Source organism: Triticum aestivum, chromosome 2B, assembly GCF_018294505.1.
Source record: "Triticum aestivum cultivar Chinese Spring chromosome 2B, IWGSC CS RefSeq v2.1, whole genome shotgun sequence".
Lineage (NCBI taxonomy): Eukaryota > Viridiplantae > Streptophyta > Magnoliopsida > Poales > Poaceae > Triticum > Triticum aestivum.
Window position 1 is genome coordinate 750,663,350 of NC_057798.1, and position 26,034 is coordinate 750,689,383.

The window sequence follows — 26,034 nt, forward strand, 5'->3', positions numbered from 1 at the left end:
GTTCCTCTCCTCCTCCAACAGCCTAGTCATCCTCTCCTCATTCTCCCTGTCCCTCTCCGCCGCCTGCCGGTCCCTCTCCTCAAAAGCAGCATGGGTCTTCGCTCTCTCTGCCTCAATAGCAGCCTGCAACACCACTCGTTAGCATTGTAATCATCGACGGTCGCAAACACAATGTAATGGAGGAAAGGATACTGAGTCCGTATAACAAACCTGGAATTCGATTTCCACTGGTCGTAAACGAGGTGGTATCTCAGGATCAGAGATGGTCTGGCGCTTCTTGATCTGCGGGAGAGTGCTACTACAATGTATCAGTCCATTACCAATGGCTAACGAGCCATGGGACCTCCCGCCACCAGATATCTTCACCAGCTCTGGATCAAGAGGCTAGCTCGGGTTAAAGTCTGGCCCTTTCCTCGCCTTCCCCTGCTTAACGTACTGCAGCATCTTGTGGTGGGAGGCCTCGTTGCTGAAGTTCTTTGCATTTTCGAGGTCAGACTCATAGAATGCCTTGGCCTTCTTGTACGGTGCAATATTGGACATGCCATAGAGGTCGAACAGCTCTGGCACTGGAGCCTTGTTGTGTTTTGACTAAAAGAGATGAACAGAGTATTAGTTAAGGACTCAAGCTAGAACAAATAATGAATTTGCATGAATCATGAAGCAAACCACACATACCCAGTTTTTCCTGTACCCATGTAGGTTGACGCTTCCTAGATGGTGTGGCACACCTTTCATTTTGAGACGCTTCTCCTTTGCAATGTTGTGGGCGACGCGCCATTGGGGAGAGTGCTACCTCTTGAGCACTGCGTTGGATTTCCCCGAAGAGGAGAGGATGATGCAGTAAAGTAGCGTAAGTATTTCCCTCAGTTTTTTAGAACCAAGGTATCAATCCAGTAGGAGATCACGCACGAGTCCCTCGTACCTACACAAAACGATAGCTACTCGCAACCAACGCAATTAGGGGTTGCCAATCCCTTCACGGTCACTTTCGAGGGTGAGATCTGATAGAGATGATAAATAATATTTTTGGTATTTTTGATATAGAGATGCAAAGCAAAAAGTAAAAGGCAAAGTAAAAACAAGGCAAGTAAATAAAGTAATGGAGATTGATATGATAAGAATAGACCCGGGGGCCATAGGTTTCACTACTGGCTTCTCTCAAGAGCATAAGTATTCTACGGTGGGTGAACAAATTACTGATGAGCAATTGATAGAAAAGCGAACAATTATGAGATTATCTAGGTATGATCATGTATATAGGCATCACGTCCAAGACAAGTAGATCGAAACGATTCTGCATCTACTACTATTACTCCACTCATCGACCGCTATCCAGCATGCATCTAGAGTATTAAGTAAAACAGAGTAACACCTTAAGCAAGATGACATGATGTAGAGGGATAAATTCATGCAATATGATAAAAACCCCATCTTGTTATCCTCGATGGCAACAATACAATACGTGCCTTGCAACCCTTTCTATCACTGGGTAAGGACACCGCAAGATTGAACCCAAAGCTAAACACTTCTCCCATTGCAAGAACTACCAATCTAGTTGGCCAAACCAAACGGATAATTCGAAGAGACTTGTAAAGATAACTCAATCATATATAAAAGAATTCAGAGAAGAATCAAATATTGTTCATAGATAAGCGCGATCATAAACCCACAATTCATCGGTATCAACAAACACACCGCAAAAAGAAGATTACATCGAATATATCTCCACAAGAGAGGGGGAGAACATTGTATTGAGATCCAAAAAGAGAGAAGAAGCCATCTAGCTAATAACTATGGACCCGAAGGTCTGAAGTAAACTACTCACACTTCATCGGAGAGGCCATGGTGTTGATGTAGAAGCCCTCCGTGGTGGATGCCCTCTTCGGTGGAGCTCCGAAACAAGCCCCAAGATGGGATCTCGCGGATACAGAAGGTTGCAGTGGTGGAATTAGGTTTTTGGCTCCTGTTCTGATCTGACGGGGGTACGTAGGTATATATAGGAGGAAGGAGTATGTCGGTGGAGCAACAGGGGGCCCACGAGTCAGGGGGCGTGCCCAGGGGGGCGCGCCCTCCACCCTCGTGACCGCCTCTAGCACTTCTTGGAGTAGGTTCCAAGTCTCCTGGATCACGTTCGGTGAGGAAATCACGCTCCCGAAGGTTTTATTCCGTTTGGACTCCGTTTGATATTCTGTTTCTTCGAAATACTGAAATAGGCAAAAAAACAGCAATTCTGGGCTGCGCCACCGGTTAATAGGTTAGTCCCAAAAATAATATGAAAGTGGAAAATAAAGCCCAATATAGTCCAAAACAGTAGACAAAGTAGCATGGAGTAATCAAAAATTGTAGATACGTTGGAGACGTATCAAGCATCCCCAAGCTTAATTGCTGCTCGTCCTCAAGTAGGTTAATGATAAAAAAGAATTTTTGATGCGGAGTGATACTTTGGCATAATTTCAATGTAAATCTTCTTAATTGTGACATGAATATTCAGATTTGAAAGATTCAAGACAAAAGTTCATATTAACATAAAAGTAATAATACTTCAAGCATACTAATCAAAGCAATCATGTCTCCTCAAAATAGCATGGTTAAAGAAGGTTATCCCTACAAAATCATATAGTCTGGCTATGCTCTATCTTCATCACACAAAGTATTTAATCATGCACAACCCCGATGACGAGCCAAGCAATTGTTTCATACTTTAGAAATCTCAAACTTTTTCAACTTTTCACGCAATACATGAGAGTGAGCCATGGACATAGCACTATAGGTGGAATAGAATGGTGGTTGTGGAGAAGACAAAAAGGAGAAGATAGTCTCACATCAACTAGGCGTATCAATGGGCTATGGAGATGCCCATCAATAGATATCAATGTGAGTGAGTAGGGATTGCCATGCAACGGATGTACTAGAGCTATAAGTATTTGAAAGCTCAAAAAAAGAAACTAAGTGGGTGTGCATCCAACTTGCTTGCTCACGAAGACCTAGGGCACTTTTGAGGAAGCCCATCACTGGAATATACAAGCCAATTTCTATAATGAAAAATTCCCACTAGTATATGAAAGTGATAACATATGAGACTCTCTATCATGAAGATCATGGTGCTACTTTGAAGCACAAGTGTGGTAAAAGGATAGTAGCATTGTCCCTTCTCTCTTTTTCTCTCATATTTTTTCTTTTTTTTTCTTTTTTCTTTTTTTTGGCGGGCTTCTTTGGCCTTTTTTTTTATTTGGGCTTGTTTGGCCTCTTTTATTTTTCATAAAGTCCGGAGTCTCATCCCGACTTATGGGGGAATCATAGTCTCCATCATCCTTTTCTCATTGGGACAATGCTCTAATAATGATGATCATCACACTTTTTATTTTTCTTACAACTCAACAATTACAACTCGATGCTAGAACAAAATATGACTCTATATGAATGCCTCCGGTGGTGTACCGGGATATTCAATGAATCAAGAGCGACATGTATGAAAATTATAAAGGTGGCCTTGCCACAAATACAATGTCAACTACATGTTCATGCAAAAAGCAATATGACAAAAGTAATGTGTGTCATATGAACGGAACGGTGGAAAGTTGCATGGCAATATATCTCGGAATGGCTATGGAAATGCCATGATAGGTAGGTATGGTGGCTGTTTTTAGGAAGGTATATGGTGGGTGTATGATACCGGCGAAAGGTGCGCGGTATTAGAGAGGCTAGCAATGGTGGAAGGGTGAGAGTGCGTATAATCCATGGACTCAACATTAATCAAAAGAACTCATGCACTTATTGCAAAAATTTAAAAGTCATCAAAAACCAAAGCATTAAACGCATACTCCTAGGGGGTTAGATTGGTAGGAAAAGACCATCGCTCGTCCCCGACTGCCACTCATAAAGAAGACAATCAATAAATAAAATTGTGCTCCGACTTCATCACAAAGCGGTTCACCATACCTGCATGCTACGGGAATCACAAACTTCAACACAAGCATTCTTTAAATTCATGATCACCCCAACTAGCATTGCTTTGGTATTATCATCTCCATGTCTCAAAACAATTATCAAGCATCAAACTTATCTTAGTATTCAATTCACTCAAAAGAAAGTTTCACATATCTTGAATACCAAGTATATTAACATTAAGCAAATTACCATGCTATTAACGACTCTCAAAATAATCTAAGTGAAGCATGAGAGATCAATAGTTTCTTTAAAACAAATCCACCACCGTGCCCTAAAAGATCTAAGTGAAGCACTAGAGCAAAAATTATTACGCTCAAAAGATATAAGTGAAGCACTATGAGCAAAGCTATCAAGCTCAAAAGATTTAAGTGAAGCACATAGAGTATTCTATAAAATTCTAAATCATGTATGACTCTCTCAAATGGTGTGTAAATCAAGGATGATTGTGGCAAACTAACAAGCAAAGACACAAATAATAAAGACGCTCCAAGCAAAACACATATCATGTGGTGAATAAAAATATAGCTCCAAGTAAATTACTGATGGAAGTAGACGAAAGAGGGGATGCCTTCCGGGGCATCCCCAAGCTTTGACTTTTTGGTGTCCTTGGATTCTCTTGGGGGTGCCATGGGCATCCCCAAGCTTAGGCTCTTGCCACTCTTTGTTCCATAATCCATCAAAAGAATTCACCCAAAACTTGAAAACTTCACAACACAAAACTCAATAGAAATCTCGTGAGCTCCATTAGTGAAAGAAACCAAAAGACTACTTCAAGGTACTGTAATGAACTCATTCTTTATTTATATTGGTGTTAAACCTACTGTATTACAACTTCCTTATGGTTTATAAACTAATTTATTAGCCATAGATGCATTGAAATAAGCAAACAACACACGAAAAACAGAATCTGTCAAAAACAGAACAGTCTGTAGCAATCCGTAACTAACGCAAACTTATGGATCTCAAACAATTCTACCAAAATAGTACATACTGAAAAATTTGTTTATTGATCAGAAGCAAAAATAATCAATGCAAAATCATGTTCCTGTGATTTATTGAATTTTTTCTCGTGAGCGCAAAGTTTCTGTTTTTTAGCAGAATCAAATCAACTATCATCATAGCTTATCCTATAGGTTCTACTTGGCACAAACACTAACTAAAACATAAAACCACATCTAAACAGAAAGTAGAAACAAAATTTAACACTAAACAGGAACTAAAACAAAGAACACAAAATAAAATTGGGTTTCCTCCCAACAAGCGCTATCATTTAACGCCCGTAGCTAGGCATAAAAGCGAAGATAGATCTAACGAGTGCCCTCCTTGGCACCGGATGTGTAAGTAGCAAAAGAAGATCTTATTTCTAAGTCGCTCATCCTTCTATTCAGATTAAGAACATTGCCGTTAATGGACGAGGTGAGATTAAGCAGGTTACGGAAATTTGCATCCAAGCTAGACTTCATCTCTTTAATAGTTTCATTTTGATAAAAGCACAAGAGGGTAGTTGATTCAACTTTATCATTTAAAGGGTGCCCAAATATGGTTTTCATTTTTTCATAGGTATCTATAGCATCCCCTTCAAGAAAACCTTCTTCAAAAATAGAATCTAAAACTTGTTTGAAAGAGGCGGGCAAGCCAACATAGAAACTTTTTAAGTAAACATCGATTTGATATTGTGGCACATAACTAGCCCAAATCCTTAATAACCTATCCCAAGCATCTTTTAAAGATTCATCAAGTAAATAGCGAAAGATTCCGGAGTCATCATCATCAAAATCATCTAAATTCTCATTGGTGATCCCGGTGGGTCTCTCTGTAGCATCATTGTTTATGAGCTTAGAAAGGATAGATAAGTTATCCAAGGCACTAGAACATGGGAGAAATCCCTTAGTTTTTTTTGTCCATGGCAACAAGTAATCCAACACACAAGCAAAGGCAAACGAGAAAAAGGCAAAATAGAAAGAGAGGAGAAGATTGGGAAAGAGAGGGCGAATAAAACGGCAAGGGTGAAGTGGGGGAGAGGAAAACGAGAGGCAAATAATGTAATGCGAGAGATAGGGATTGTGATGGGTACTTGGTATGGTTGACTCTTGCGCAAACTCCCCAGCAACGGCGCCAGAAATTCTTCTTGCTACCTCTTGAGCACAGCATTGGATTTCCCCAAAGAGGAGAGGATGATGCAGTAAAGTAGCATAAGTATTTCCCTCAGTTTTTGACAACCAAGGTATCAATCCAGTAGGAGATCACGCACGAGTCCCTCGTACCTACACAAAACGATAGCTACTTGCAACCAACGCGATTAGGGGTTGTCAATATCTTCATGGTCACTTACGAGGGTGAGATCTGATAGAGATGATAAATAATATTTTTGTTATTTTTGATATAGAGATGCAAAGCAAAAAGTAAAAGGCAAAGTAAAAAACAAGGCAAGTAAATAAGGTAATGGAGATTGATATGATAAGAATAGACCCGGGGGCCATAGGTTTCACTAGTGTCTTCTCTCAAGATCATAAGTATTCTGCGGTGGGTGAACAAATTACTATTGAGCAATTGATAGAAAAGCGAATAATTATGAGATTATCTAGGTATGATCATGTATATAGGCATCACGTCCAAGACAAGTAGATCGAAACGATTCTGCATCTACTACTATTACTCCACTCATCGACCGCTATCCAGCATGCATCTAGAGTATTAAGTAAAATAGAGTAATGCCTTAAGCAAGATGACATGATGTAGAGGGATAAATTCATGCAATATGATAAAAAAACATCTTGTTATCCTCGATGGCAACAATACAATACGTGCCTTGCAACCCTTTCTGTCACTGGGTAAGGACACCGCAAGATTGAACCCAAAGCTAAACAGTTCTCCCATTGCAAGAACTACCAATCTAGTTGGCCAAACCAAACGGATAATTCGAAGAGACTTGTAAAGATAGCTCAATCATACATAAAAGAATTCAGAGAAGAATCAAATATTGTTCATAGATAAGCGGGATCATAAACCCACAATTCATCAATCTCAACAAACACACAACAAAAAGAAGATTACATCGAATAGATCTCGACAAGAGAGGGGGAGAACATTGTATTGAGATCCAAAAAGAGAGAAGAAGCCATTTAGCTAATAACTATGGACCCGAAGGTCTGAAGTAAACTACTCACACTTCATCGGAGAGGCTATGGTGTTGATGTAGAAGCCCTCCATGGTGGATGCCCTGTCCGGCGGAGCTCCGGAACAGGCCCCAAGATGGGATCTCGTGGATACAGAAGGTTGCGGCAGTGGAATTAGGTTTTTGGCTCCTGTTCTGATCTGACGGGGGTATGTAGGTATATATAGGAGGAAGGAGTACGTCGGTGGAGCAACAGGGGGCCCACGAGGCAGGGGCGCGCCCAGGGGGGCGCCCTCCACCCTCGTGACCGCCTCTGGCACTTCTTGGAGTAGGGTTCAAGTCTCCTGGATCACGTTCGGTGAGGAAATCACGTTCCCGAATGTTTTATTCCGTTTGGACTCCGTTTGATATTCTGTTTCTTCGAAATACTGAAATAGGCAAAAAAATAGCAATTCTGGGCTGGGCCTCCGGTTAATAGGTTAGTCCCAAAAATAATATGAAAGTGGAAAATAAAGCCCAACATAGTCCAAAACAGTAGACAAAGTAGCATGGAGTAATCAAAAATAATAGATACGTTGGAGACGTATCAGAGAGCACCACTCATCCACCAACACCTCCCAGCAGTCCATCTTGTCCGCACACTATCTTGGGGGCACCTAAGTTAAGCAAGAGAAATTTGAGCGCTACGCCTATGAATCAAATCAAGGAAACTAAGTACGAGGCCTTAAGAATAGGTAATTACCTTCATGTACTTCTCCTTACTCAGATACTTATCCCGGCACTTCTCTTTTCTTCTCCTAATACCAGTCTGTGCTAAGTAGTCTCGAACAGCCTGCATCCAAGCCTCATGCCAAAAGTTTCCAAGTAGGCGCCTACACTCGGCGTCGATAACCCGAGCCGCGGCCTCCTCCTGTCCCTCAGCACACCTGTAGAAGGTCTGCAATCAAACAAGAAAACACGGATTAGAAGGTCTGCAATCAAACAAGAAAACACATGCAGAAGGTATGCAATCAAAGAAGAAAACACAACGTAAATGGCAAAGGAGAAATTACCCAAAACATGGCGATCACAATGTCGGCCACCGTGTCGCACTCGACATCGCCGACCCTATGCTCCGGCGGGGCCGAGGCAGCCAAGTAGTGCTCCCAGGTCATTCCTAGCTCTGGAACCCGGCCCTCACCGGCAACGTGACCCACCCCGGGAAGCACTAGCGACAAATCACACCAAGGACAGTGTTGGGCCTGCGTACACCATCTTTGTGTGTCCAAGAACTGCAGTATGACAAGGCCAACGCATTAGATATTCGAAGAAACGTCAAGGCAAAAGGTTAAAAAAAGAGTAAATGCACTTACTTCTCCCCGTTAGGCGCAATCAACCACCTCTGGTCGGGGGTCGCCGGGGTGGGCGGGAGCTTTGTACGACCACGTTGGTAGACTTTGCGCCCCTCAACCCACTCACCCTCGCTATAGCTATCAGGACTATAGTCTCCACCCTGAACACGACCATGTGCACTCGACTCCGTCCAGTCCTCCCATGGGCTCGGCTCCGACTCAGCGTGACCCCGTCTAAGCTCCGGAGTCTCGTGGGGCGAAGACTCGGCGGCTCGAGGCTCGGCGGCCCGAGGCTCGTCAGCCGTAGGCGCGTCTGCCATAGGCTCGTTGGCCGGAGGCTCGTGGAGTGGAGTCCGAGACGGGTCCACCTCAGATGGCTCGATCTCAGACAGAGCAGCCCTGCGGTTGGGTGACTCAGCTGTGGGTGGCGGCGAGGAAGGCGTAGCAGCCTTCCTACCTCTCCCGACGCCACGTCCACCTCTAGCAGCCTTCTCCTTCTTCTTACCCCCCCTGACCTCTCCCGGCCGAAGAAGAAGCGACCGTCTCTGGACTCTGCAAACTGAGATCTAGCGCTCTCCGAAGGCTATGGGGGGGAATGGAACTACCCTCCCACCACGCGCCAAGGTAGGAGCCCCGGAGCGCTCTCGACCCGCGCCCACCATCTGTCAACACCTGGAATGACAAAGAGTAAACAAAATTAGTACAACATAAAAAAATGAATACCTGACATGAATAATAATATGTATATAAATTCATTTTAGAGGAATAAATGCTAAGTATAGCTCATTTTAGAGCTATCCTAGGTTAAAGTCATTTTTGAGCTAATTAAGGTTGTTATGTCATTTTTGAGCTAGCTAAGCATACAAATTCATTTTGGAGGAATAAATGCCAAGTATAGCTCATTTTAGAGCTAGCTAGGTTAAAACTTGAACTAATTAATAATATATATGTATATAATAATAATGGAATACCTGACATGAACTATAATATTAATCTTCATCGTCATCATTAATAAATGCATCATCATCATCTATATATGCTTCGGGGTCAATAAATGCATCATCCTCATCACTATCAGTAATGACGTGCTCATCATCATCATCATCATCAATAAATTCATCAACATCTGGAAGGCCTCCTGCATGTAATCGGTCAAGCATTGACAGGTCATCCGCAGCAGTAACCTCTTCTTGTTCCGGCTCTTCATGTTCCTGCTCAGGCTTGGATTCACTGCCGTTGTCTACTTGAATGTTATGAGGTGAGCGGTTCTTGAAACATTTTTTGGAAAGACGTGTTTCTTGGAACAATTCTCCTTCATATGTGTCTGGATTAATGTGAGGTTCATAATCCTCTTCATTGGGGGGAGATGGTCTAACACGTGGCGGCACTTCATAAACGACATCCCAACCTTTGAGATTTGGATCACTTTGGCAGGCCCACGGTAGATAGAAAACTTGGTTTGCCTGTTGAGCCGTAATATAGACATCGGGAACATCCAAATGGGTGCTTTGTTTGATTTCGACTAGCCCTAGATGTTCATGAGTCCTTCTAGTCTCTTTCCGCTGGAACCAATGACATTTGAAGACTATGACGTTCGGTGGGTTTGCACCATAGAATAGAAGTTCATAAATCGCTTCAACTCTTCCATAATACTCGGTATCTCCTTCACCGATAGCAGAGACACAACAATTTGTAGACTTTCGGTCGGCCATAGATAGCTCTTTGCCATAGGTACGAAAGCGATACCCGTTGATGTCGTATTTGTCAAATGAATGGACCTTATAGTCAAAACCATTAGCGACTTGTCTCAATTCGGCGTCCATAGACTCTGAACTAGCCTACAAGTTTAATACGAAAGGATTGTTGCATTAGCCAGAAATTAGAAGAAGAAATGAAATGGTCTAATGGAAATTACCGTTTGTTTGAACCAAGATATGAAACCGGGATAGCCGTCTCCATGCATTGCTAGAAGCTCATACTCTTCGACAGAATCCTTTTGGATAACCGCTCCATACGAGAATTTGGCGACGTATCGACTGTATCAAATATTCGGGAATAAGAGCAGTTCAAATGAAGTAGAGGTTGCGAAACAATGTACTGAGAACTTACTCGATGTACGGCCGCACTTCTGTTAGATTGTTCAAGATACACAACGTAATGGTCCGCCATTCGTTGTTAACCAACAATAAGGGAGTATAAGCACCGGCTGGTGCGAGCTTCCCTTTGAATAGGCTGAGGTTGGATCCACCCCATTTAGGGTTGCCAACATTGTACCGAGGCTTTGGATTATGCAAATGACGATTTTTGGCTTTGTAGTGTGCTATCAAGAAGTTTGCCGCCTCCTCAGTAATGAATGCCTCGGCCATCGATGCTTCAATTTGACGTTTATTTTTACATTTTGCTCGAAGCGTCTTCTGCATCCTCTCAGTTGCATAGCACCAACAATTCTACACGGGCCCCCCAATCGTGCCTCGGTCGGGAGATGCAAAATCAAATGCTACATTGGATTAAAGAAGCCAGGTGGAAAGATCTTCTCCAACTTGCAGATCAACTCCGGCGCCAACTCTTCCATTTCTTCTAGCAAGCCAGGCGATAATTCTTTCGCACATAGAACACGGAAGAAATAGCTCAGCTCTGCCAGTACTAGCCATTCATCCTCGGGGATAAAGCCACGCAACATCACCAGCATTACCCGCTCAAGCCATATGTGCCAATCATGACTCTTGAGACCAAATATTTTCAATTTTTCAAGGCTCGCTCCCCTCTTTAGATTCGATGCATACCCATCGGGGAACATCAACTCCTTTTTCACCCACAGGAGTATTTCCCTCATAACCGGCCTTCCAAGATTGAACCATGCCTTTGGCTTCGCCTAGTTCTTCTTTCCTTTTGGTTGTTTCATGTTTTGTAGCGGTCTATCACATAGAGCCTCCTGATCGACTCTGGCCTTAGGATTATCCTTCGTTTTCCCTACTATGCCGAACAATGTACCAAAGAGGGCCTCACCGACATTCTTTTCAGTGTGCATCACGTCGATGTTGTGTGGGCAAAGGAGGTCTTTGAAGTTCGGCAGATCCCACAAGCATATCTTGTGGGTCCAGGCGTGTTCCGTATTATACCCCTTGAAATACCCTGGACGCTCTGGATCCGGCTTGAGAGCGTTTAACTGATCTAGGGTCTGTTGGCCTATCAATGCAGGTGGTGCAGAGTTTTTGACATCTCTACCTTTGATGAAGTTCTTCTTGTCTTTTCTGAACTTATGGTGAGGATCCAGGAACTGTCTATGCATGTCGAAGCAAGAAAACTTGCCACCCGCCTGCAGCCGACGAAACTCAAGAGTTGCCTTGCATGTGGGGCACGGGAACCTTCCATGCACACCCCAGCCAACGAATAGCGCATACGCCGGCAAGTCATGCATCGAGTACATGTACCACACACGCATTAGGAAGTTTTTTTTGTAGCGGCGTCGTATGTCTTGATCCCATTATCCCAAGCTTCTTGCAATTCATCCTTAAGCGGCTGCATGTACACATTCATATTCTTCCCCAGATAGTTGGGCCCCGGAATTATCAACATTAGGAAAATGTTCTTTCTTTGCATAATCTGTCCGGGGGGGATATTGAGTGGAATGACAAATACATGCCAACAACTGTATTGGGCTGCCATCATACCAAACACATTGAACCCATCCGTGCTGATGGCTACTCGAGGATTCCTTGGATCTGCCGCTTTTTCATCATGCAATGCATCGAAGTGTTTCCATGCAGCACCATCCGATGTGTGTACCATCATCAGATTCCCATCTGCATCCCATTCGGTTCTTTTGCGCAATTTGTGCCATGTCATCTGTCTGGCCGTCTCTTCGACCATGAATAGACGTTGAAGTCTTGGTATGATTGGCATATACCGAAGAACGTTAATGGGGATTTTGGTCTGACTCTTCTCACCCATACCGTTGTCTACCTCAACATACCTGGAAGACATGCAAATGGGACAATAGTTCAAGTCCGCATATTGGAGCCTAAATAAGGCACATCCATTCTCTATCTTCTCATAGGGCATCTTAAGTACACGGAGGATTTTGTCCGACTGGTACAGGTTTGCAGGCATTATATGGCCTTTGGGTAGAAAGCGTCCAAATAATGTCACCATCGCGTCATAGCATTCTCTGCCCAAGTTGAATTGAGCCTTCAGAGCCATTACTTGTGCGATGGCATCTAGCTGACAAAGCTCGGTGTGCTCGTGGAGAGGACGCTTCGAAGACTCCAACATATCATTGAAGGCCTTTGCAGATTCCTCCATCTCATCGTCCGAATCCCGAGCATCATCAAAGTCTTGCACCATGTCTTCCATCCTGGTACCATGCTCGTCGGTGCGACGACGGCCCTCCTCAGCTCTGGAACATTGGACAGACTCACCATGAAATGTCCACATCGTGTAACCGGGCGTAAAACCCCACTTCTGCAGGTGTTTGATCATTTCAAACTCTGACATCTTACGATAGTTGTCGCACTCGACACAGGGGCACCAGGTTGTTTCCTGTCCATTTGCAAATGCGGCTCTGATAAACCCCTTGGTTTTTGTCATCCATTCAGGGGTCATGTCTTTCTGACTAGGGTGACCGATGTACATCCACGCACGATCACTCATCTTGCCTAGCTACTGGACACACAAGAAATACATACATAATTCAGCAAACCATATTCATCAGTTAATAGAGTTTCTCAGTTTTATTACGTCCATGCAACCTAGACGCTAATAGGTAAAGATAGGTCCTAATCCCACCCGAGTATGTGTAGATTGGGTTCGTTTTCCCATGCTTTGCTCCGGATCTGACACAAAATTTCGGTAGCACCTCCCCGCTGTTCTCCTGATACACGTCTCGGCAATAAGTAGAGAGGATGTGTACTCGGAGAACAACAGAGAGGCACTGACGAAATTCTGCATCGGATCCGGAGCAGAGCATATGGGAAAACGAACCCAATCTACACATACTCGGGTTGTCCATTGATAACGTTGGACAATTCGAAAGAATTACGGTTATAAATATGCAAATGAATGCATATTTATAGATGTAACCCTTTCGAACGGGAGACGCATAGTGGTCACGCATACTGATGATTGAATACACCTATAGCTAGCAAGTTTTATCGGCACAAAGACCGGAACAGAGCAAATGAAGGGGGAGAGGAGGAGATGTCATTTGTGCTCACCCACGAACGCAGGGGCGGAGCTCGTCGAACGCACGGGGAGGTCGTTGAACACCAGGCCCTCACAGCGATGAAACAACTACACATTTAAATCCACCCGATCAACGCAAATATATATGATGTTTTTCATAACAAAATTGGAAAATATATGACCTAACTCATAATTCACAAATAATGACCCCGTCGGCCTCTGGAAGGCCGAAGAGCACCTTTTCGGTCAAAGGAGGCCGAAGAGGTGTCGGGTGTCGGGGGTGTCGTGTCTGTGTGTCGTGGACACACCGGTTTGTTCATCCAAATAAGCATATATTACAAACTGCTTGCCATAGTTTACAATTTTTATGTGCTGTGGCCTTCTTGATTCAGTTTGGCAACCGACATATTTGAATGCCATCCACATGTCCAAAATTGATTACTTCATCTCTGTCCAAACTAAAGTTGTCAATATAGATCATGTCTGTGAGTTCTTTCTACCCTCGACTGTCAAATATTTTGAAACGCAAGGAGTAGCATCTAATTTCATCCTGTAGACGAAACCATGTCAGAAGTCACGCTGATGGGTGCAGAGAAAGTCAAGATGCAAGTGGACATGTTCATGGGGTGTCTACCATCAACCGCACCATTCACGAGGGCTAATGAAGGAATTAATTAGCAGGTGCCCACGTACCAGAGTGTTCGCCTGGCCGCAACACCGAAACATGCTACGCGGGCACATGCGGATACGCAACTTCAAAAGTTGAGCACCAGACATCTACTACCCCGTCGGCCTCTGGAAGGCCGAAAAGCACCTTTTTAGTCAACAGGAAGCCGAAGAGGTGTCGGGGGTCGGGGGTGTCGTGTCTGGGTGTCGTGGTGTCAAACGGACAAAGATAAATTCTATCCGGCAAAAGTGGACTGTAAAGAAAAGCCTGCTACATGATCCTCAAAACATCTATAAGCATATCCTAAATCTTGGCTGCATGCATGTGTTTTTTTCGAAGTTAAGAAGAAAAAAACTAACATGCCTTTCAATGTGCACTTAAATAGTCTGTCTGCTGTACAACGTGATTTTTTTCAGTAGGGGTATAAGCGAGAACCCATAGACATCTTACCTTGGGCAAGAAGTGCTCAAGCGAGGAAACGACAGTGACCAAGGCTGGATTAAGCCCAATCTCCTCCTTTGCCTCCCTTAATGATGTTGCTGCATCATCAGCATCACCCTCCTCTGCCTTTCCTCCGGGAAATGCAACCTCCCCTGCAAATCTCAAGTGGAGATAACAAAATCAGATAGGGTTTATCCAGCTCGTGTCTAGGTTGGTATCTATTTGTGAACCTGATTGTTCAAATATAAAAGCTAAGGCAAGCCAAACCAGCACTAAACAGAAAAAGCTAGGTTAAAAATCCTCTTAAAATTTGGGAGTGTCTACGTAGTACTTGATTGTTTTCCAATTCGGTAACATTCACATTTCCTGACAAATAAATAGAGGACACTTGTATGTCCAAAAAAAACCACCCCGGCGACTGTATGTTTTCTATTTCTAAAAAATGGGTCGGGCTAGACTGTCACCCGGTTTTAACTAAACCTGAACCACAAATACCCTGGACCATGGCGAACAACTGCCCATCAGCTTGCGACCCACCAAACAGCCAAATATTGAGGGAAATCCTTGGAAGATCACCAGGTCAGAAACACTTCTACTTACTATATAGTAATAAAATCTAGGGAAATATTAGTATATTAAATTAGAAACAAACAGGACACTCTTGAAATTACATGTGACGCCCGGATAATCGAGCTACAGTAAACCTCTACTAATGGTGCCATGTCACCTCGGTTACTGTTGATAAACTCGAGTTAGTTCAAAACTGATTCAAATTCAAATTTGAAATAAAGTCAAACACTAAAAGTTTTCAAAAGCTAAAACTATAATGTTCTCAATGTGGCAAATAAATCATAAGTAATTATGGTGGAGGATCCACATTATTATAAAATAATTAAAGGCACTAAAATAAATAAAACAATGACCGAAATAATAACTTAATTTTCTTTTAATTAACAGAGAATACAAGGCACTTTACTTTTGTCCCAAACTTTTTGTGAGAACAACTGATTTTACAAATCTAATTGAGGGGTGGGTTTCACTTTTTCTAAAAACTACAAACTATTAAATAAGTAAAAGAAAATAGAAACAAGGAAATAAATAAAAGGAACGGTAAAATAAAAACAAAACATAGCAAAAAAAACGAAGCAAGCCCCCCCCCTCCCCTGGGCCGTTCGGCCCAGCAGGGCACCAGGCCATTGGGCTGGCCCAGCCGCGCCCCTGCATAACCCCCCACACCGAACCCTAAACCGCTACCACCCACACCCCCACTCCTCTCATCCCCCCCCCCCCCGCTGGATCTGGATCGGGGCGACGCCCCCGACGACCACGCCCGCGTCCGCTGCCGCCCGAAGGCCTCCCCGTCGCCGGACCAGCACGCCGTCGCTGCTCGTCATCGTCGCCCGGAGCTCCTCCGCCTCGTCCTCCACGTCTCCCTCGCCGCCTCGCCTTCCCCGACTCCTCCCCATCGGTCTTCTGCGCACCTCGCCATCCGACGCCGCGCCGCTGCGTCCTGAGGTCGTCGCCGTCACGTCCTCGCCGGACCGCCCCGTCCTCGCCTCTCCTTCGTCGGTCCTCCCCGCGCCTCACCGCCCTCTTCTCGCCAACGAGGGGTGAGCTCCCCGTCGACCCCCGTCCTTCTCCCCCTCCGAACGCTATGCCTCATGCCGTCCCGTCGCCGCGCCCGCCTCTGCGTGGTCGCGTCCCGTCACGGCTCCCGCACGCCCGCGCGTGCCCTGGGCGTGCCTTGCCCGCTGCGCCCTTTCCCCCCTGGTCGCCTCGGCCACGTGCACGGGCACCACCGACCGTGCCATCGCCCCGCCTCGCCTCGCGCCACAGCCGCTCGCCGTCCCTGCCCCGCTCTGGTCACCGTCGCGGCCCCTGGCCGCCGCGTTGCTGCCCCCACCTACCGCGGCAGTCGCCGCCGGCTGTGGCCCGCGCTGCTCGCGCCCACTCCGGCCCCGAACCGGCCTCGCCTTGCTATCGGGCAGGGGTGCGGCTTCGCCCGCACCAGCCTGCCCGTATGCCCGTTAGGGGCCTTGGCCTATGACAGGGGGCCCCACGCCCAGAACGGTTTTATAAAAAAAAAGAGAATTAAAAAAATATATATTAAATAAATAAATAATAATTAAATTAATTAATTAATTAAGGAATTAATTAAGTTAATTATTCATAATTAGATTAACCTAATTAACTAATTAGTTTAATTAAACAGTAGTTAGATTAGTTAAATAGTGATTAGCCTAAACAGTCTATGACCAGTGGGTCCCACACGTCAGATTGACCAGTCAACACCCCTGTTGACTGCTGACGCCATGCTGACGTCATGCTGACGTCAGCATACACTATTCTGGATAATGTTAGAGTTAAATAATTAAATAAATTTCAGAAAAATTCATAAAATCTTTAGAAAATCATATCTTTTAATCCGTAACTCGGATTAAAATATTTTCAACACGAAAGTTGCTCAGAACGACGAGACGAATCCAGATACGCAGTCCGTTCGTCCGCCACACACCCCTAACCTATCGAACCCGCAACTTACCCCTCCGGCTCCTCTGCCCGAAAACGGAAACACCGGGAATACTTTCCCGGATGATTCCCCCCTTAACCAGTACCACCTCATACCGCGTTAGAACATGTCTAGCTCTGCTTGTTGACCTGTTATGCACTTGCTTGCTATGTATTTACTGTTTCTCCCCCCTTTCTCTCCGGTAGCCCCCGTGACGATGCTGATGCCCCTATGGACGACTACGTCACCGACGACCCCTCTCTCTTGCCAGAGCAACCAGGCAAGCCCCCCCCCCCCCCTTGATCACCAGATATCGCCTATTCTCCTCTATACTGCTTGCATTAGAGTAGTGTAGCATGTTACTGCTTTCGTTAATCCTATTCTGATGCATAGCCTGACATTGTCGCTACATCTGTTGATACCTTACCTGCAATCCTAAATGCTTAGTATAGGATGCTAGTTTATCATCATTGGCCCTACATTCTTGTCAGTCTGCCTTGCTATACTATCGGGCCGTGATCACTTGGGAGGTGATCACGGGTATATACTATACATACATACATACTATACAGATGGTGACTAAAGTCGGGTCAGCTCATTGAGTACCCGCAAGTGATTCTGACGAGGGGGCTGAAAGGACAGGTGGCTCCATCCCGGTAGAGGTGGGCCTGGGTTCCCGACGGCCCTCAACTGTTACTTTGTGGCGGAGCGACAGGGCAGGTTGAGACCACCTAGGAGACAGGTGGGCCTGGCCCTGTTCGGCGTTCGCGGATACTTAACACGCTTAACGAGATCTTGGTATTTGATCTGAGTCGGCTACGAGCCTATACGCACTAACCATCTACGTGGGAGTAGTTATGGGTATCCCGACGTCGTGGTATCAGCCGAAGCACTTCAGACGTCAGCGACGGAGCGGCGCGCGCCGAATTGGACTGGAACGCCACTAGGCTAGGTCTGCTTTCGGCCGCCCACGCAACGTGCAGGTGTGCTCAGGGCGATGGGCCCAGACCCCTGCGCGCTTAGGTTTAGACCGGCGTGCTGGCCTCTCTGTTTTGCCTAGGTGGGGCTGCGACATGTTGATCTTCCGAGGCCGGGCATGACCCAAGAAAGTGTGTCCGGCCAAATGGGATCGAGCGTGTTGGGCTATGTGGTGCACCCCTGCAGGGAAGTTAATCTATTCGAATAGCCGTGATCTTCGGTAACAGGACGACTTGGAGTTGTACCTTGACCTTATGACAACTAGAACCGGATACTTAATAAAACACACCCTTCCAAGTTCCACAGACAACCCGGTGATCGCTTTTCTACAGGGCGACGAGAGGAGGATCGCCGGGTAGGTTTATGCTATGCGATGCTACTGGAGATGCTACTTGGAGATACTACTTGGAGGAGTTCAATCTACTCTCTTCTACGTGCTGCGAGACGGAGGCTGCCAGAAGCGTAGTCTTCGATAGGACTAGCTATCCCCCTCTTATTCTGGCATTCTGCAGTTCAGTCCACTGATATGGCCCCCTTACACATATACCCATGCATATGTAGTTTAGTTCCTTGCTTGCGAGTACTTTGGATGAGTACTCACGGTTGCTTTCTCCCCCCTTTTTCCCCCTTTCCTTTCTTTCTGGTTGTCGCAACCAGATGCTGGAGCCCTGGAGCCAGACGCCAACGTCGACGACGACTACTATCCCGGAGGTGCCTACTACTACGTGCTGCCCGCTGACGACGACCAGGAGTAGTTTAGGAGGATCCCAGGCAGGAGGCCTGCGCCTCTTTCGATCTGTATCCCAGTTTGTGCTAGCCTTCTTAAGGCAACTTGTTTAACTTATGTCTGTACTCAGATATTGTTGCTTCCGCTGACTCGTCTATGATCGAGCACTTGTATTCGAGCCCTCGAGGCCCCTGGCTTGTATTATGATGCTTGTATGACTTATTTTATTTGTAGAGTTGTGTTGTGATATCTTCCCGTGAGTCCCTGATCTTGATCGTACACATTTGCGTGCATGATTAGTGTACGATTAATCGGGGGCGTCACAAGTTGGTATCAGAGCCGACTGCCTGTAGGAATCCCCCTTCCAACTCCTTGGCCGAAGTCGAGTCTAGACATTGCAAAACTTTTACTAACATGGCTGTGTGTCTTACGGGCACACGTCGCCATTGGGTGGTAGTAGGATCTTTTACTCCTCGACCTTTACTCTGGGACTCTGATCTCTCCTCTATTCGGGTTAAATGAAGTTTACAAAAAAATCTAACTTTAGGTCCTCGAAAATACTTTCTCCCGGAGAGGCCCTTCGGTCCAGATGATCACCGACTGCACCAGAAGATTTCGAAGATACTCTCCGATTTTCTCTTGAGACCTTGTGCCCGTTGCCTTTGCAATTCCCTACCACTGAAATATCCCTATGGATAGATACTTACACCTGTCGTGCTTACTTTTATTCTCAGTCGATCTTGTTATTACAAGATACCCTGAGAATATTTTGTGCCTACTGCCTTGCAGTTCTTTGCCACCTGAATACCCCTAAGAATAACTTCTCGCACCTTCCGAGTATCCGCTCATCCCAGTTGTTCAGGTGTTCCACAAAAGTCTTCAAAATACTATTCGATCTTCCGAAAATCCTCTGGAGCCTTTGGCTCTTGAGATTCTTGTTTGCTCGCATTATGGTTAATCCCATAAGTCTCGTAGTCTTAATGACATTCCTTGTCATTATCATTTTGAGTCTGTTGACTCAATATGTTTGCGAATGCACGCAATCATCATTGCTCCATATAAATTACTTCTCCGGCTAAGCTGCCATTCTTTTAACTGGAATTGGTTCTCGACCAATCCAATTGTCGTGGGTTGTACCCTAAGGCTATTCAACTTATCCATCCCTAATCAGAGCATTGCTTTTGATCCTTTGATTTGGAAATCATAATTCCTTTGCATTTGACAATTGAGTTAGTCAGTTGTTTCTATAATCTGATCTCCTTGCATTCTTCTTCCTCTGGTTGAGTACCGATGCTCACGTCAGATCCCTTGTGGACCACCAGGTCCTTTGTTGGATTTTATCTGACAACGCCCTTCATATTCAATAACCTTGTGAGCCTTTCCTCTGATACATAATTCCTTTGGTAAATTGTATCCTCTGCTTTCTCAACCATGCTCTGCCTTCGAGCTTGAGTTAATTATTTCTAAAGATTCTGGTATATGATTCCAAGAAGCCCCTATGGGTTGAACATATGCCTTCACTAAACCGTGTGAACTCGAAAGTTTTCACGAGTCGTACTTTTCTGGTATTTTGCCAGATAAAATTTCAAAACTACAACTTCATTAAGCGCGAGAAGTGAATGAAAGGTTGTGCATTGGAGAAGTGGGAGTCGACCTTGAACTTTGCGTTCATGCCCATGGACACGATGTACATCTTCTCATCGAAGCTTCTTTTAAAATCAATTATTCCCTTGGTATAAGTTCATCTTATATCTAGGATCTGGCCTTTTGCAACCGTGGTTCCGACCATGATTGTTCTTCTTTGATCTCATTTCTCGGACAAGTTAAAACAATTGTCTCCTATGGATCAATACACCAGTCCAACCTTTACTTTGATCTTGTGTCGAGTATTACCCCCCCCTGGTATCTCGAGATTATCATGGAACTGCATAACTTTTTATGAGTTCTTCATCAAGTGCTACCTTCCCACTGATTCCAATTTTTCGCGGGCTCTGAGTTATTGAACACTCAAAGGCACCGATAACTGAACCGAGTCCGCTCTACGGTTCAACAACTCTTCAGTAAGCTTCTATAAGTACGAGTTTGTTACCCGATCACGCCATTCCTAGCCTGTTTGTCTATATCATTGTCGTGACGATTCTAACGGTGCTACCTGGTCCTTATTCTCGGAGCACCAATTTTCGACGATGAACTAACCTTACGTCGATTTTCCTCGTCATAACCTTTCACCTTAAACAACAAGCTTGAGTTCGAGTTTGTGTCGTAACTGTGGTTCCAATAACCTCTTGCTTTGAAGAGAAATTCTTAGACTATTGATTATTAAAACGCCATTCCGACGTTGGTCGTGCAACCCAACCCATATTTCGGGTGCACCTTTCAACCAATGTTTAGTTGTGTATGTTTTCCACGAGCATACATCATTATACCATTTGAACTGACAAATGTCATCTTCTTGTACACATTATCGTGGAATTCCATCCGTTTAGAAATCTCGATGAATTGTCGCTGAGCCCATCAGCCACCTTCTCATCCTCTCCTTGGTTTAATGGTGAACTATTGCTTCAGAAACCCGCTCCCATAGTTCATTTCCCGAGAAGCTTGCAATGCCATTTCAACGATTTGTGTTGCGCCTTTTCTTCTCAGACATCATGAATCTCAGGTATCCTGACACCAATCGGATCTGAATCTCGGTCAGATATGATGGTTGGGACACCTTTCCAAGAGTTATGATGTTGATCCTTTGATGACCCGGTAACCTGATGTCATGCCTAGCACCCCCCCCCCCCCGGCTGGAGGACCTATCCTTATAGATTCCTTTTCAGCAAGGTTATCCGTTCATCCATGAGGAAATTGTAAGACTTATTCTACAAGTTATTCCTGATGGATCCTTCGTGTTTCCAAAGTCTGATCTTCACATGAAGACCATGTCAATGCTATCTCGAAGCATGTCTGCGATACTCTGATTTTCAACAAGAACATCCGAAGCCCAATGCTAAATGTTTCTTGCTCAATTATCCGAACACCGTTGTATGGGTAATGTCATGAAATTTCTCTCCCCTTACCTAAAGGGTTTTCTACATTATATCCTATCATGGATATCATGCTCTGCTTATCCTTGGGAAGGATATACCCCCGAAATATGTGTTTAAACACATTTTTCCTTTCCATTGTTCTGTTTAACCTAATGATCACATTTTCCTTTCCATGGGTCTGTTTGACCCTTCTTCACCTCAATCTAAGCAGTGATAATCCCCTGCTTAGGTAAGCACCTCGTTGTACCACTCTGTAAGTAAGACCCTATTACTATTGTTGATGACATTCCGGTAACCACCGATGGACGAGAACCTTGCCTATTGGTCCGCCTCGTTCGACGAGCAGGAAAATGGTTCTCTTCGTCCCTCGCCCTTGGTACCGTCGTTGTTGCCGACATAATCGACAGGCTAGCCTCTGCCTTGCCTTGCTTGCATGATCACGCAAGACGTCTCCACCCTTCCAACTTTTAACCCACCTGGTGGGCCCATAACCCACAGTTCCACAGGATCGAAACCTGACTCTCCTATACACCCTGTTGTCGAAGTTATTCCTCACGCTTGGCTTCGTATTTAATTCACGGGCCACCTTCCTAATGCTCTAATCTGGTATCAGACGCAATACTTATTCTCGCTGCTCTGAAACCCTTTCTCACTCTGGTTCAGACTTCGAGCAACTATCTATCCACTTGGAACCTCTTATTGCACCGTCTTACTTTGCTCTCGATGAGTTTCATTTGTTCAACTCGAGAGATACTCATATGTTCATACTTGGGAAACCCCCAGAAGATTTTCCCTTGTAACATCCTATCGTTGTAGAGCTGCCCCTTTCCTATTCGTAAGTACGATGGAGATCCCGAAGAAAGGATGACAAATTGATCATGGTGACTTGAAGCAGTGAAATGAAGACATCAACGAAAGGGATCAACCTCTTCGAAAGGGAAGCCAAGACCGAGAAGACTCGTTAGGTTTTTCGCTACCAACACCTTCGCCCCTTACTCCACCGCTTAAATCTCGGGACGAGATTTCTTGTAGTGGAGGAGATTTGTGACGCCCGGATAATCGAGCTACAGTAAACCTCTACTAATGGTGCCATGTCACCTCGGTTACTGTTGATAAACTCGAGTTAGTTCAAAACTGATTCAAATTCAAATTTGAAATAAAGTCAAACACTAAAAGTTTTCAAAAGCTAAAACTATAATGTTCTCAATGTGGCAAATAAATCATAAGTAATTATGGTGGAGGATCCACATTATTATAAAATAATTAAAGGCACTAAAATAAATAAAACAATGACCGAAATAATAACTTAATTTTCTTTTAATTAACAGAGAATACAAGGCACTTTACTTTTGTCCCAAACTTTTTGTGAGAACAACTGATTTTACAAATCTAATTGAGGGGTGGGTTTCACTTTTTCTAAAAACTACAAACTATTAAATAAGTAAAAGAAAATAGAAACAAGGAAATAAATAAAAGGAACGGTAAAATAAAAACAAAACATAGCAAAAAAAACGAAGCAAGCCCCCCCCCTCCCCTGGGCCGTTCGGCCCAGCAGGGCACCAGGCCATTGGGCTGGCCCAGCCGCGCCCCTGCATAACCCCCCACACCGAACCCTAAACTGCTACCACCCACACCCCCACTCCTCTCATCCCCCCCCCCCGCTGGATCTGGATCGGGGCGACGCCCCCGACGACCACGCCCGCGTCCGCTGCCGCCCGAAGGCCTCCCCGTCGCCGGACCAGCACGCCGTCGCTGCTCGTCATCGTCGCCCGGAGCTCCTCCGCCTCGTCCTCCACGTCTCCCTCGCCGCCTCGCCTTCCCCGACTCCTCCCCATCGGTCTCCTGCGCACCTCGCCATCCGACGCCGCGCCGCTGCGTCCTGAGGTCGTCGCCGTCACGTCCTCGCCGGACCGCCCCGTCCTCGCCTCTCCTTCGTCGGTCCTCCCCGCGCCTCACCGCCCTCTTCTCGCCAACGAGGGGTGAGCTCCCCGTCGACCCCCGTCCTTCTCCCCCTCCGAACGCTATGCCTCATGCCGTCCCGTCGCCGCGCCCGCCTCTGCGTGGTCGCGTCCCGTCGCGGCTCCCGCACGCCCGCGCGTGCCCTGGGCGTGCCTCGCCCGCTGCGCCCTTTCCCCCCTGGTCGCCTCGGCCACGTGCACGGGCACCAGCGACCGTGCCATCGCCCCGCCTCGCCTCGCGCCACAGCCGCTCGCCGTCCCTGCCCCGCTCCGGTCGCCGTCGCGGCCCCTGGCCGCCGGCGTTGCTGCCCCCACCTACCGCGGCCGTCGCCGCCGGCTGTGGCCCGCGCTGCTCGCGCCCACTCCGGCCCCGAACCGGCCTCGCCTTGCTATCGGGCAGGGGTGCGGCTTCGCCCGCACCAGCCTGCCCGTATGCCCGTTAGGGGCCTTGGCCTATGACAGGGGGCCCCACGCCCAGAACGGTTTTATAAAAAAAAAGAGAATTAAAAAAAATATATATTAAATAAATAAATAATAATTAAATTAATTAATTAATTAAGGAATTAATTAAGTTAATTAATCATAATTAGATTAACCTAATTAACTAATTAGTTTAATTAAACAGTAGTTAGATTAGTTAAATAGTGATTAGCCTAAACAGTCTATGACCAGTGGGTCGCACACGTCAGATTGACCAGTCAACACCCCTGTTGACTGCTGACGCCATGCTGACGTCATGCTGACATCAGCATACACTATTCTGGATAATGTTAGAGTTAAATAATTAAATAAATTTCAGAAAATTCATAAAATCTTTAGAAAATCATATCTTTTAATCCGTAACTCGGATTAAAATATTTTCAACACGAAAGTTGCTCAGAACGACGAGACGAATCCGGTTACGTGGTCCGTTCGTCCGCCACACACCCCTAACCTATCGAACCCGCAACTTACCCCTCCGGCTCCTTTGCCCGAAAACGTGAAACACCGGGAATACTTTCCCGGATGGTTCCCCCCTTAACCAGTACCGCCTCATACCGCGTTAGAACACGTCTAGCTCTGCTTGTTGACCTGTTATGCACTTGCTTGCTATGTATTTACTGTTTCTCCCCCCTCTTCTCTCCGGTAGCCCCCGTGACGATGCTGATGCCCCTATGGACGACTACGTCACCGACGACCCCTCTCTCTTGCCAGAGCAACCAGGCAAGCCCCCCCCCCCTTGATCACCAGATATCGCCTATTCTCCTCTATACTGCTTGCATTAGAGTAGTGTAGCATGTTACTGCTTTCGTTAATCCTATTCTGATGCATAGCCTGACATTGTCGCTACATCTGTTGATACCTTACCTGCAATCCTAAATGCTTAGTATAGGATGCTAGTTTATCATCATTGGCCCTACATTCTTGTCAGTCTGCCTTGCTATACTATCGGGCCGTGATCACTTGGGAGGTGATCACGGGTATATACTATACATACATACATACTATACAGATGGTGACTAAAGTCGGGTCAGCTCATTGAGTACCCGCAAGTGATTCTGACGAGGGGGCTGAAAGGACAGGTGGCTCCATCCCGGTAGAGGTGGGCCTGGGTTCCCGACGGCCCTCAACTGTTACTTTGTGGCGGAGCGACAGGGGAGGTTGAGACCACCTAGGAGACAGGTGGGCCTGGCCCTGTTCGGCGTTCGCGGATACTTAACACGCTTAACGAGATCTTGGTATTTGATCTGAGTCTGGCTACGAGCCTATACGCACTAACCATCTACGTGGGAGTAGTTATGGGTATCCCGACGTCGTGGTATCAGCCGAAGCACTTCAGACGTCAGCGACGGAGCGGCGCACGCCGAATTGGACTGGAACGCCACTAGGCTAGGTCTGCTTTCGGCCGCCCACGCAACGTGCAGGTGTGCTCAGGGCGATGGGCCCAGACCCCTGCGCGCTTAGGTTTAGACCGGCGTGCTGGCCTCTCTGTTTTGCCTAGGTGGGGCTGCGACGTGTTGATCTTCCGAGGCCGGGCATGACCCAGGAAAGTGTGTCCGGCCAAATGGGATCGAGCGTGTTGGGCTATGTGGTGCACCCCTGCAGGGAAGTTAATCTATTCGAATAGCCGTGATCTTCGGTAACAGGACGACTTGGAGTTGTACCTT

General features: G+C 45.8%; 1 long non-coding RNA gene across 1 annotated transcript; it reads right to left on the reverse strand.

Moving 5' to 3' along the window:
* Nucleotides 1–44: 44 nt before the first annotated feature.
* Nucleotides 45–14,836, reverse strand: LOC123042446 (uncharacterized). The gene is made up of 3 exons (XR_006418797.1): nt 14,693–14,836; nt 13,608–13,683; nt 45–123 (listed from the first exon to the last, which is right to left on the reverse strand). It is a non-coding gene; the product is annotated as an uncharacterized lncRNA (long non-coding RNA).
* Between the last annotated feature and the right edge of the window lie 11,198 nt (nt 14,837–26,034).